General features: G+C 47.5%; 1 protein-coding gene across 1 annotated transcript in view; it reads left to right on the top strand.

The window, feature by feature from the left end:
- The first annotated feature begins 6,989 nt into the window (after positions 1–6,989).
- The window catches only part of Ca6 (carbonic anhydrase 6), a 28,633-nt gene continuing 23,984 nt past the window's right edge, over positions 6,990–11,638 (top strand). The window contains exon 1 of the mRNA XM_015501352.2: positions 6,990–7,106. The gene's annotated coding sequence lies outside the window, so the exon portion shown is untranslated. The remainder of the gene's footprint in view (positions 7,107–11,638) is intronic.

Below are 11,638 nucleotides of genomic sequence, written 5' to 3'. Positions count from 1 at the left end.
AAATTGCTGAGGCTGGCCCCAAACTTGTGATCTCCTGCTTCAGCCTCCAGAGCTGCTGGGATTACAGGATTGTACCACCATGCTTGGCTAATCCTGACTTCTTGGTAAGATAGACTGCTTAGTTTTAGCTTGGTGATGTGGCAGTTTAGCGCGAGTGACTCCATTTTGATTTTTAGCTTAATCTGTTGGGGCCTAGTGCAGGAATTAAGTCCAAAATAATGGCCTTCTGCAATCTTCAGTTAACAGGATGAACCAGGCATGACGGCAAACCACCTGTGGTCTCTGCTACTAGGAACGCTGGAAGACCGAGGAGAGAGGGTCATTGGAGCCCAGGCGCTGGAGACCAGCCTGGGCATCACAGTGAGACCCGTCTCAAAAAAAAAAAAAAGCAAAGCCAAAATGAAACACCCCCCCACCAACAGTCTAGTACCATATTTTGGTTATTTATCTCTTGATGGATATTTGGGCAGTTTTCACCTTTGACTACTGAGAATAGTGTCAACATGACAACTAACGTACCAGTATTTATTTGAGTCCAGTTTTCAATTCTTGGACGTGCGTACCTGGAAGCCGAATCGCTGGGTCATAGGGTCATTCTGTGCTTAATGTTTTGGGGGGCTGTGCTGGGGATTGAACTCAGGGGTGCTCCACCACTGGGCTGTGTCCCCAGCCCTTTTTTTTTTTTTAAGAGAGAGAGAGAGAGAGAGAGAGAGAGAGAGAATTTTCAATATTTATTTTTCAGTTTTCGGTGGACACAACATCTTCGTTTGTATGTGGTGCTGAGGATCGAACCCGGGCCGCACGCATGCCAGGCGAGCGAGCTACCGCTTGAGCCACATCCCCAGCCCCCCCAGCCCTTTTTATTCCTCTTTAGATACAGGGCCTGGCTAGGTTGTCCACGCTGATCTCCAGGTCTGTCTCCTTAGTGGCCGTGTTACAGGCGTGTGCCAGCGCACCTGGCCTATGCTTAACTTTCTAAAGAACAGGGACAGATTTTTAGATTTCCTAAAAAGGAAGTGGCCCATCAGAATGCTTATTCTATTCCTATGGAAGGAAGTTTTGACCAGTTTTAGGATAGAAAACAAAGCCAATTAAGATCATTGAATTAGATTGTTATAATTTTGTCCTTTGAGGATACATGCCACAGAGTATTACCCAGCCATCCAACGCAGAGGAATGAAAAATGATACAATGTGTTTGAACCTCAAAAACATGAAGCTAAGTGAAAGGAGCCAGAGGTCAAGGCCACAGGTTGTGGGATTCCATGTATGTGAACCCGGCAGAGCAAGTGAATCTGCAGGGAAGGCAGATTGGCGGCTGTCAGGTGCTGGAGGAGGCGGGACTAGGAATACCACTGATGGGTTATTGGTTGCTAATTTATCTTTTGGGGTGGTGAAAATATCTTAGAATTAGATGGCGGTGGTGCAACATTTGTGAATGTACTAAACGACTCTGAATGGTACAGAGACCGAACTCAGGGACTTGCTGCCAGGCAAGCTCTCTGCTCCTGAGCCAAACCCCAACCCCTGAATTGTACTCTCTTTTTTAAATTTCATTTTTAATTTTTAAAATTTTAATTTTGAATTATTTGAAATATAGCACAAGAATCCAGAGGCAACATGAGTAACTGGGGAGAAAGCAATGGGTGGAAGAGCAGCGGTGTCAACTCCCACTTTTCCGTTTTCTGCTCTTCTATTCTCTACCTCCGCCCCTGGTTCTTTGTCTGGGAAGATGGAGATCACCTGTTTGTCTTCGTTTCTTGCATCTCTTCTCTTTCCTATTAGAATGACATTGCCTTTGCCTTATTTTGGGTTCCCAAAGCAGAGCATAGTACAGTCATGGGTCCCAGAGTTTTATTTGGAGAATGATTTCTAAAAACCAAGAGGGAGGTGGCAGGGAGAGTAAGCCATGGAGGAAGGGAAGGCCGCGTAAGCATAGACCTCTGGTGTCCAGGATGAGAGTCAAGGCAGCCTGTTCCTTTGGAACATAGAAGAGTGTATATGATGCTTCATATAACGCCCTTGGGATTGGACTCTTTGAAAAGGTGAATGTCATCCAGGTGTGGTGGGGCACACCTGTAATCCAAGTGGCTGGAGAGGTTAAGACAGGAGGATTGCAGGTTTGGGGCCAGCCACAGCAACTTAGCAAGGCCCTAAGCAACTTGGCAAGACCCTGTTTCTAAGTAAAATATAAAAAGGCTGGGGATGTGGCTCAATGACAAAGCATCCCTGAGTTCAATCCCCAGTACCAAACAAAAAAAAAGTTAATGTTATTTTATGCTAATTTCACTTAAAAACAACAACAACAAAAACAGTTTTTTTGGTGTGCTGGGGACGGAACTCAAGTCCTTTTGCATGTAAAGTGAATCTCCAGGGAAGGCACGTTGGACTGAGCTGCACCTCCAGTCTTCATGTTACTTTTAAAAACAATGAGCCCCCAGCACCAATTAAACAACTTTTTTTAAAAAAATTATTTTTTAGGTGTAGATGGACACAACACCATGCCTTTATTTATTTATTTTTTTATGTGGTGCTGAGGATCCAACTTGGGTCCCGCCCGTGCTAGGCGAGCACTCTACCACTGAGCCGCACTCCCAGCCCAATTAAACAACTTTTTAATGGCTTTCTCTATAAATGAACATTTGATGGCCTGAGAGAGGAGATTTCTTACTCATCCCAGCAACCTTTCCGGGCATCCTCTGTCATCAGCTAGGGCTCCTGGGCCAGCCTCAGGTGCCCTTGGGATCTTAGCAGCGTCTCCGGATCATTCCTCTTTCCTGTGGGGCCCTTGTCTTCCCGTCCCTGGAACCTCTACAGACCAGCTGTCTGCAATAGCCCCCTGGCTCTCGTAGGAAACTAATAAACAAGGGGCTATAGCTCCATGGTAGGGCGCTTGCTTGGCCTGTGAGAGGCCCTGGGTTTGATTCCCAGTTCTAAAAAAAAAAAAAAAAAAAAAAATCCCAATTCAAAACTAAACCCGTCTGCACATGTGTCTTCTGACCACTGGATGTCGTGAGCACATAATGTGAGCTTCAGGCCGAACTGTACGCTTGGAGGAGAGGGCTTTGATGAGCAAGGAAGTGGCCCTCCTGGTGACAGCAGAGGGCACTCCACTCCCGATGAGCTGATGGAAAGGGGCTTGGTTTTTGGAAGCATGACATGCAGACAGTGCAGACAATTACAGACGAGCAAAAGTACAGCCCTTGCTTCTTTTTGTTTTCCAGAATATTTCAGTGGAGCAGCAGTGATTATGGGGAAAAAAATAAAAATCTAAAATAAGGTGCTCTTGGGGTCCTTCTCAAGGATTCTGACCAAGACAGGGATGACCTGGGGCTCTTTGGCCTCAGATGTGCCAGGCTCCACTCACCTGGAGAATTGAGACGGGTGTCCTTTGTCACTCTCTTATTCCTCGAAGACTGTCTTTTAATATCATTGGAGAGCAGCTTCCTTATAAGTTGTCCTGAATACAGTCAGGCCGCTTTAGACTTGTATGATTGTGGAAGTTTTCAGAGCCAGGTGTAGTGGTGCACACCTGTAACCCCAGAGGTTTTGGGGGTCAGTATTTTCTTTTTTTGAATTTTTTTAATATTTATTTTTTAGTTTTCGGTGGACACAACATCTTTGTTTGTATGTGGTGCTGAGGATCGAACCCGGGCCGCACGCATGCCAGGAAAGCATGCTACCACTTGAGCCACATCCCCAGCCCCGGTCAGTATTTTCTCACGGATAAAAGTGCTCTTGGTTGCCTCTGTGCTGGGGTAGCCCAGGGAGGCCTGTGCAAACCAGCACTTGCAAATATTCTTGGCTGGGGGGAATTGTCCATGTTAATAATATCGTTAACATTTCCTTTCTTTCTTCATGTTTTCTCTTCTTCTTCTCTCTTTTTTTTATGTTTTTTTTTAGTTGTATGGACTCAATGCTTTTATTTGTTTTTTATGTGGTGCTAGGATCAACCCAGTGCCTCACACTTGCAAGGCAAGTGCTCTACCACTGAGCTACAAGTCCAGCCCCCTCTCTTTCTTTTTGAGACAGGGTCTTGCTGGGTAGCGCAGCCTGGTCTGGAACTCCTGGTCTCAAGGGTTCTTTCTGCCTCAGTCTCTCAAGGATCTGGGACAATAGGTGCACAGCCATTGTGTGAGGCTGATCTCTTTCTCTCTCTCTTTCTTTCTTTCTTTTTTTTTGTACCAGGGACTTAGCCCAGGTGCACTTAACCACTGAGCCACAACCCCAGCCCTTTTTTATTTTATTTTGAGACAGGGTGTCCCCAAATTGCTTAGGGCCTCACTAATATGCTGAGGCTGGCTTTGAACTTTTGATCCTCCTGCCTCAGCCTCCCAAGATGCTGGGATTACAGGTGTGCACCACCACACCCAGCACTTTTTTTTTTTTTTTTTTTTTAATTAGGAAGGAAAGTCAATGAGGTCAGAAGAAACCTTGACCTTGATAGGGTAGATCTAACATTTGCCAGGATGCTAGGGTCATTTACACTAAAAGGTGGGTTGGTTTGTCAGTTATAAGGATTGTGTAAAAGCTTATCCAGATCCATGAATTTGGAAGTGCTGGGGTCTGGACTTAGGGAAATGGGAGTCAGGAGGCTGGAAAAAGAAGAAGTTTTCAGAGCCAGGTGTAGTGGTGCACACCTGTAACACCAGAGGCTTGGGAAACTGAAGCAGGAGAATCCCAAGTTCAAGGCCAGCCTGGGAAATTTAGCGAGACCCTGTCTCAAAATAAAAAAATAAGAAGGGCTTGGGGTGTAGCTCAGTGATAAAGGACCCCTGGGGTCAATCCCCTTTACTGTAAAAAAGAAATCCACAAACTCAGATACGACCTTTAAAAAATGCTCTTAAGGGCTGGGGATGTGGCTCAAGTGCTAGCGCGCTCGCCTGGCATGCATGCGGCCTGGGTTTGATCCTCAGCACCACATACAAACAAAGATGTTGTGTCCGCCAAAAACGATCTAAATAAATAAATAAATAAATAAATAAATTCTCTCTTTCTCTCTCTCTCTCTCTCTCTCAAAAAAAAAAAAATGCTCTTAATCCCACAAAGGGTTCAACACTTAGGTGGGTTACAGCAAGAATCCACAGAATCCAGCAAGACCACTAGTCAAAGGGGGGTGCTTCTATTTTGAGAATGCACCCAAATTCTCCCCTCCCTGATGCGAATAACTTCTAACATAGAAAAAGGTCAGAAGCTCAGGGCTGGGGCTGGGGCTCAGTGGTGGAGTACTTGCCTAGCCTGTGTGAGGCCCTGGATTCAGTCCCCAGGAACACACACACACACACACACACACACACACACACCACACCACACCACACCACACCAGAGACTCAGAAGACTTGACCATCCTTGAAAATTATAATACTGCAAGAAATTGGAAGACCATTGATGTTGCAGATGGGGTGGTTCCTCCCAGAAAGCGTCTCTCAAAAGACATCATCGATTGAGCCAGGCACTCAGAGGGATGAGGAGCCAGCGGTCGGCACCCCTGGGGCCCTGTGAGAGGCGGGCAGACTGGCGGGCAGGGTGCTGTAGAGAGACAGGCCGGTGCTGCAGGGCCGTGAAGCCAGGGTGAGGGCTCAGCTTCCCTGAGCCCAAGTCCAGCCTTTGGGTGGCTTTGAACAGGAGTGGCAGGAGTGGCTTGTGACTTGGCCTCCTGGAGAATGGACGCGAGGGGCCAGGCAGAAGCCCGCGCAGCTGTGCCTGCAGGAGAGCCCGGGGCTTGCAGCGGAGAACAGGGAGTCGGGAAGACAGACCCGACAGCGCCGGTCACCGTTGGGCCTGGGGCCTCACCCACGGTTGCTGTCTCCCTCCGGGGCTTTGCCTCGGCTCTGCAGGAACCGCTCTTCCCTCCACTCTTTGCCTGGCTCCTTCTCGGTCAGGCCTCGGCTCAGGTGTCACCTCCAAGAGGCCTTCCCTGACCCCCGGCACCCTCTTCTCCCCCTCCCAGCCCGCCTCTGTCCCTGCCCCATTTCCTTAATCAACTCATCACTCCCTCAAATACTCAATTATTGTTATTTATTTATTTTTGGTAAAGGTGTTTATGTAGCTCACAGATTTGGAGATAGCTATTTTTTAAAAAATATTTTTTTTTTAGTGCTGATGGATCTTTATTTTATTCATTTATTTATATGTGGTGCTGAGAATTGAACCCAGTGCTCACACCTGCGAGGCAAGTGCTCTACACTGAGCACCACCCAGCCCCTAGAGACAGCTATTTTTAATATTTGTTTCCTCTGGCCAGAGCATAGCTGCTTCAAAGGTGATGGAAACACTGTCTATCTGTGGACGTGTCACTTAGGAATGCTTTCAGACGCAAGTAGCCAAACATCCAATGACCAGGGAACCAGTGATTTAATAAAAGAGGTTTGTCTTTCTCCTTCTTCTTAGATGTCTGCTAGCTGTTGCTGTCATTGCTTCAACTGCTCCATGAACACTTTTTAAAAATAGCTATTTTATTTTACTTATGTGCTTTTACGCTGTGCTAAGGATGGAACCCAGGTCCTCATACATACATACATGCTCTGCGCTACGGAGCCATAGCCCCAGCCCAGCCTTTGCGTGCCTCAGGTCTTTCTTTCATTTTGCTGCGCCATCCTTAGCATGCTGGCTTTTTATCTTCATGGTCACAAGATAGCTCCAGGCATCAGCCCCGATTTTGAGGCCGAAGAAGGGAGAAGAAGTGTTGTTGTTAAGCTCTCCTAGTCTCCCCGCTTTTTTTTTTTCCCCAAGAAAGCAAGGCTGGCTGGGTGTAGTGGCACACGCCTATAATCTTAGCAGCTTGGGAGGCTGAGGCAGGAGAATTGCAATTTCAAAGCCAGCCTCAGCAACTTAGTGAGGCCCCAAGAAACTCACTGAGACCTTGTATCTAAATAAAAGGTAAAAATGACAGGAATATGAGTAAGTGGTTAAATAAATTGATCAATAACTGACTGATCAATAACAAGGTGACATTCATATAAGGGAACAAAGATAGGCTGAAAGTCTTAGGGAGATCATTCGTTCATTCACTTTGTTCATGAGAGGCACTGGCTTTCTGCTTCCCTCTGTTCCCGTCAGAGAGCTGGCGACTTCTCTGGGCAAACTTCTCCTGCACAGGGCAAGAGGGTAAGTACGCCGGGCTCTGCCGTGTTGCTGGGTGCAGCCTCAGCCCGGGGCAGCCTCAGACGAGGCGTAACAGGACAGGCTGGCCGCCGGGGCCACAGCTGTGGTTTACCCAGCCCTGTCTGGGCCACGCTTTGTGAAAGTTTGGAATTATCTGTTTTTTAAATGTTTTGGAAAACTCATCTGGAATACGTCATGGGCTTGTTTTTGACCCCTGAGAATATTTTTCTACCGTTGGTTCAATTTCCGTAATACTCACAGGATTATTCTGGTCGTCTCTCCCGGAGCTTTGTTGTTATATTCTTGGAGGAATTTGTCCATTTGACCTAAGCTTTCAAATCCATGGACAAAGAATCTTTCATTATGAACCTTTTTATTGTGGAAAAATGTACACAACATTAAATTCACCATCTTAACTGTTTTGAAGACCACAGTTCAGTCATGTTTGGGACGGTCACAGTGTTGGACAACCCTGGTCACTGTCTGCTCCAGAACTTACACCTACTGAAACTCAGTATCCATTAAAAGACAACTCTCGGGACGGGGGTTGTACATCAGTGGTAGAACACCTGCCTGGCACATGTGAGGCCCTGGGTTCGATCCTCAGTTCCACATAAAAATAAATACAAGACCCTCAATGTTACACAAAATCACATATAAGAGGTTGTGAGGGGAAAGGGGGGGGGAACAAGGGAGAGAATTGAACAACAGCAGATGAGGTAGAGAGGGAAGATGGGAGGGGAGGGGNTTTTTTTTTTTTTTTTTTTAATATTTGTTGTCAATGGACCTTTATTTTACTTGTTCATTTACATGCGGTGCTGAGAGACGAACCCAGTGCCTCACACATGCTGGGCAAGCGCTCTGCCCCTGCGCCCCAGCCCCTGTGGTTTCAGTTTTCATGTCTCTTGTCAAAGAAGATGTTGAACCTTCTTCTTTTTCTGTACGGCCATGATGCGGGCGATGGGAATCAGGGTTTCCCCCATGTGAGGATGGAGCACCAAGAAATGCCCCGGAAAGAGCAAAAAGTTTTATTTAAGGGACGGAACAGAGATAGACTTCTCAGAGGAGAAGGTGGCCCAGAGCTGGGTGTCAAAGAGTGGGGGTGTCCCGCCCCTTCTACAGAATCTAGAACTTTAGAGTTCCCTTTGTTCTCAGGCCTCCTTCTCCCATTGCCTAGAGACTAGTGGCCGAAAGGTGGGGAAGAAGCCTGCCAGGTGCCTCTCTGTGTCTGCCCAAGCACAGAGAAGGAGCCACCCCGAGGTACAACTCTTGGGAGGAACAACTCCCTGGAGGCAGGTAGCCTTGAGGAGAGGTTGGAGGGGAAGTGTCCTGAAGGATTAGCGTTTTATTTCCTTTCCTTTTGAACCAGCCCCCCGCTCGGCATCTGCCCCATCATTTATTACCTACACAGTCCTTTTGCCCACCCCTACCCCTGCCCAGCAGCGCAAGTCTTGGCCTATTTGTCCATGAGCAGGTTTGATGTTTTTTCTTATTTATTTATAAGAGTTCTTTATATATTTTGGACAGGAGTCCTTTGTGGGTTATGTATACTGAAAACATCTTCTATGGGCTTTGACTTTGTGTGTGTGTGTGTGTGTGTTTGTGTGTGTGTGTTGGTGATTTCGTGGTGTTGAGGATTGAACCCAGGTTCTCACACATACTAGGTGAGTGCTCTACCACTGAGTTTTGATGAACTTAAGTTTCTAATTTTAACATCATTTAAATATTTTCTTTCTCTTGCCTATATCCCCATTTACTATTTATTTATTTTGGTACGTGGGATTGAACTCTGAGGTGCTTAACCACTGAGCCACATCCCCAGCCTTTTTGATTTTTCATTTTGAGACAGGGTCTTACTAAGTTGCTTAGTGACTTGCTAAATTGCTGAGGCTGGCCTCCAACTGTGATCCTCCTGCCTCAGCCTCCTGAGCTGCTGGGATTACAGATGTGTGCCACCACACCTGGCTTATCCCCACTTATTGAGGTCTTAGTTTCTCTCAGTAATCTTTTATTAGAGTCATTCGTGAATACTTGATACTTTCTGATGCCATTGTCAATGATATCATTTTAAAAAATAGACTTTCAATTTAATGAATTAATTTTTTGAGTTGGGGTCTTGCTCTGTTGTGGAGGGTGGCCTCTAACTCCTGGGCTTCAGCCTGCCCCAGATTGAGGTTTCAGTGTGTCAGTTACGTGTTCTTTTCCCTGTTCGGAGCCACGTGGCCTCTAGAGGTCTGTGAGGGCACAAAGGACAGGCTGCAGGTTTCCATGGCACTGCCCCTCTAGGCTGTAGTGACCCTCCAGGCTGACTCCCAGGGCTTGGGTGAGGAGGGACGTGGTCCACAGTGTCGGTCACCCTCCCAGCAGAGTGACCACTCAGCAACCCAGTGAGACCCTGTCTCTAAATAAAATACAAAAAAAGGGCTGGGATGTGGCTCAGTGGTCGAGTGCCCCGGAGTTCAATCCCTGGTACAAAACAAACAAAAGGCAACACAGTTGTGCTTTGTGTATTGGTTTATCTACATGACCCTAGCTCCATGACCGTGTTAACTGCGGTGGTTCATTGGCTGACGGTTTGGGTTCCCTGTGAAGTCAGTCGTGTGTTATGCATCACAGTCTGTGGCTTCCTTTCTCATCCCTAAAACTTTCACCCTTTATTGTGCAGGCCTCAATCACCAGGAAAGTGTAAAACATGTCATTATAGCCGCGTGTCAGTCTCTTTCCCAGTCTCAGAACGATCCTTTCGTGTTTCACCACTAAGCATGCATGTCTGCTGTGGGCTTTTGTGGTAGTTATTCTTTCTCTATTTCCGAAGAGATTTTGTTTTCAGTCATGAGTGGATCTTAATTTTCTCTTTTGGATGGTGAATTGTATCTCTTGATTTTTCTCTATTGTTGAAATGCCTTTAATGTCTTTTTCTCTTACTTTGTTACATTGATTTTCAAAGTTAAATCGGTCTTGTAATCCTGGGGCCACTCCGACTCTGTGATGTATTATCCCCATACCGTCCCCCTGCACCGGCCATCCTGAATGCTTCCAAAGAAATCAAGGAAAACTGTCAGTGTTTCTAGTTTTCCTGATGGAAGGGTTGGTTTAAAATAAGGTAGGCTGGCCAGTCACAGTGGCTCATACCTGTCATCTCAGCACCTTGGGGTGACCCACCTGGAGTGGGTCACTGAAGCCTCAGGGGAGCTGTGGATGACCACAGATTCAAGACCAGTCTCAATAACTTAGTGAGGCCCTAAGCAACTCAGTGAGACCCTGTCTCAAAATAAAAAATAAAAAGGGCTGGGGATGAGGCTCAGCGGTCAGGCACCCCGGGTTCAATCCCCAGTACAAAAGTAGCTTGCCTGCAAGAGTGACTCAGGTCTCAGTGTGTCAGTTACGTCCTCTTCCCTGCTCAGAGCTCTAGAGGTCTGTGAGGGCACAAAGGACAGGCTGCAGGTTTCCATGGCACCGCCCCTCTAGGCTGTAGTGATCCTCCAGGCTGACTCCCAGGGCTTGGGTGAGGAGGGACGCGGTCCACAGTGTCGGCCACTCCCTCCCAGCAGAGTGACCACTTTGGGCCTCTGACTCCCTGGCCCTTCCTGAGGCGACCAGGGCTGGTCCAGTGCAGTCAGCCGACTGTGGGCAGACCATGGGGATCATTAAGAGCTCAGAAAGGGCTGGGTGTGGCTCAGTGGTGGGCACTTGCCTAGCACCTTCGAGACCCTGTGTCCAGTCCTCAGAACTGCAAGAAAACAGACAAACACCACTCAGGAGAGACAGAGCCTGCTGGCGCCTGTGCTAACCCTCTGTTCTCTCTCTCTTTTTTTTTAATACTTATTTTTTAGTTGTAGTTGACACAATACCTTTTTTATTTATTTATATTTATGTGGTGCTGAGGATCGAACCCAGGGCCTCGCACGTGCTAGACGAGCGCTCTACCGCCGAGCCCCAGCCCCAGCCCTGAGCTTCTGACCTTTTTCTATGTTAGAAGTTATTCGCATCAGGGAGGGGAGAATTTGGGTGCATTCTCAAAATAGAAGCACCCCCCTTTGACTAGTGGTCTTGCTGGATTCTGTGGATTCTTGCTGTAACCCACCTAAGTGTTGAACCCTTTGTNTGCACCCCCGGTGTGTCTGACATATCTGAGCTTTTACTCCGTCCTCTGAAGCCTAAACCCGATTTTCAGCAACTCAAAGTTCAGTTGAGCTCTGTGGTTCCTGCATCCCGGTGGTGGGCTCAATAATAAGTGTCCGTGTCCCGACCCCCTGGAAGCCATGAATTTTCCTTCTGAGGCTAAGGAGACTTGCAGATGGGATGCAGCTAAGGATCCTGAGAGGGGAAAATGTCCTGGGTCATCTGGAGAGAACCTAAATGAGGATCAAGGATCCTTACAAGAGGGAGGTGGGGGGAAGGGGACCAGAGGTCGGAGTGAACTGAGGAAGAGGCCGTGAGCCAAGGAATGCAGGCGGCCACCAAAAGCTTCCAGGGTCAGAGCCCCCCCCCCCCCCGCCCAGCCTCCAGAGAGGCCTGCAAACACCTGGATCAGC

This window comes from Marmota marmota, unplaced genomic scaffold (genome assembly GCF_001458135.2).
Source record: "Marmota marmota marmota unplaced genomic scaffold, marMar, whole genome shotgun sequence".
Lineage (NCBI taxonomy): Eukaryota > Metazoa > Chordata > Mammalia > Rodentia > Sciuridae > Marmota > Marmota marmota.
The sequence above is the reverse complement of the archived record's forward strand: the minus strand, read 5'-3'. Positions and strand labels throughout refer to the sequence as shown.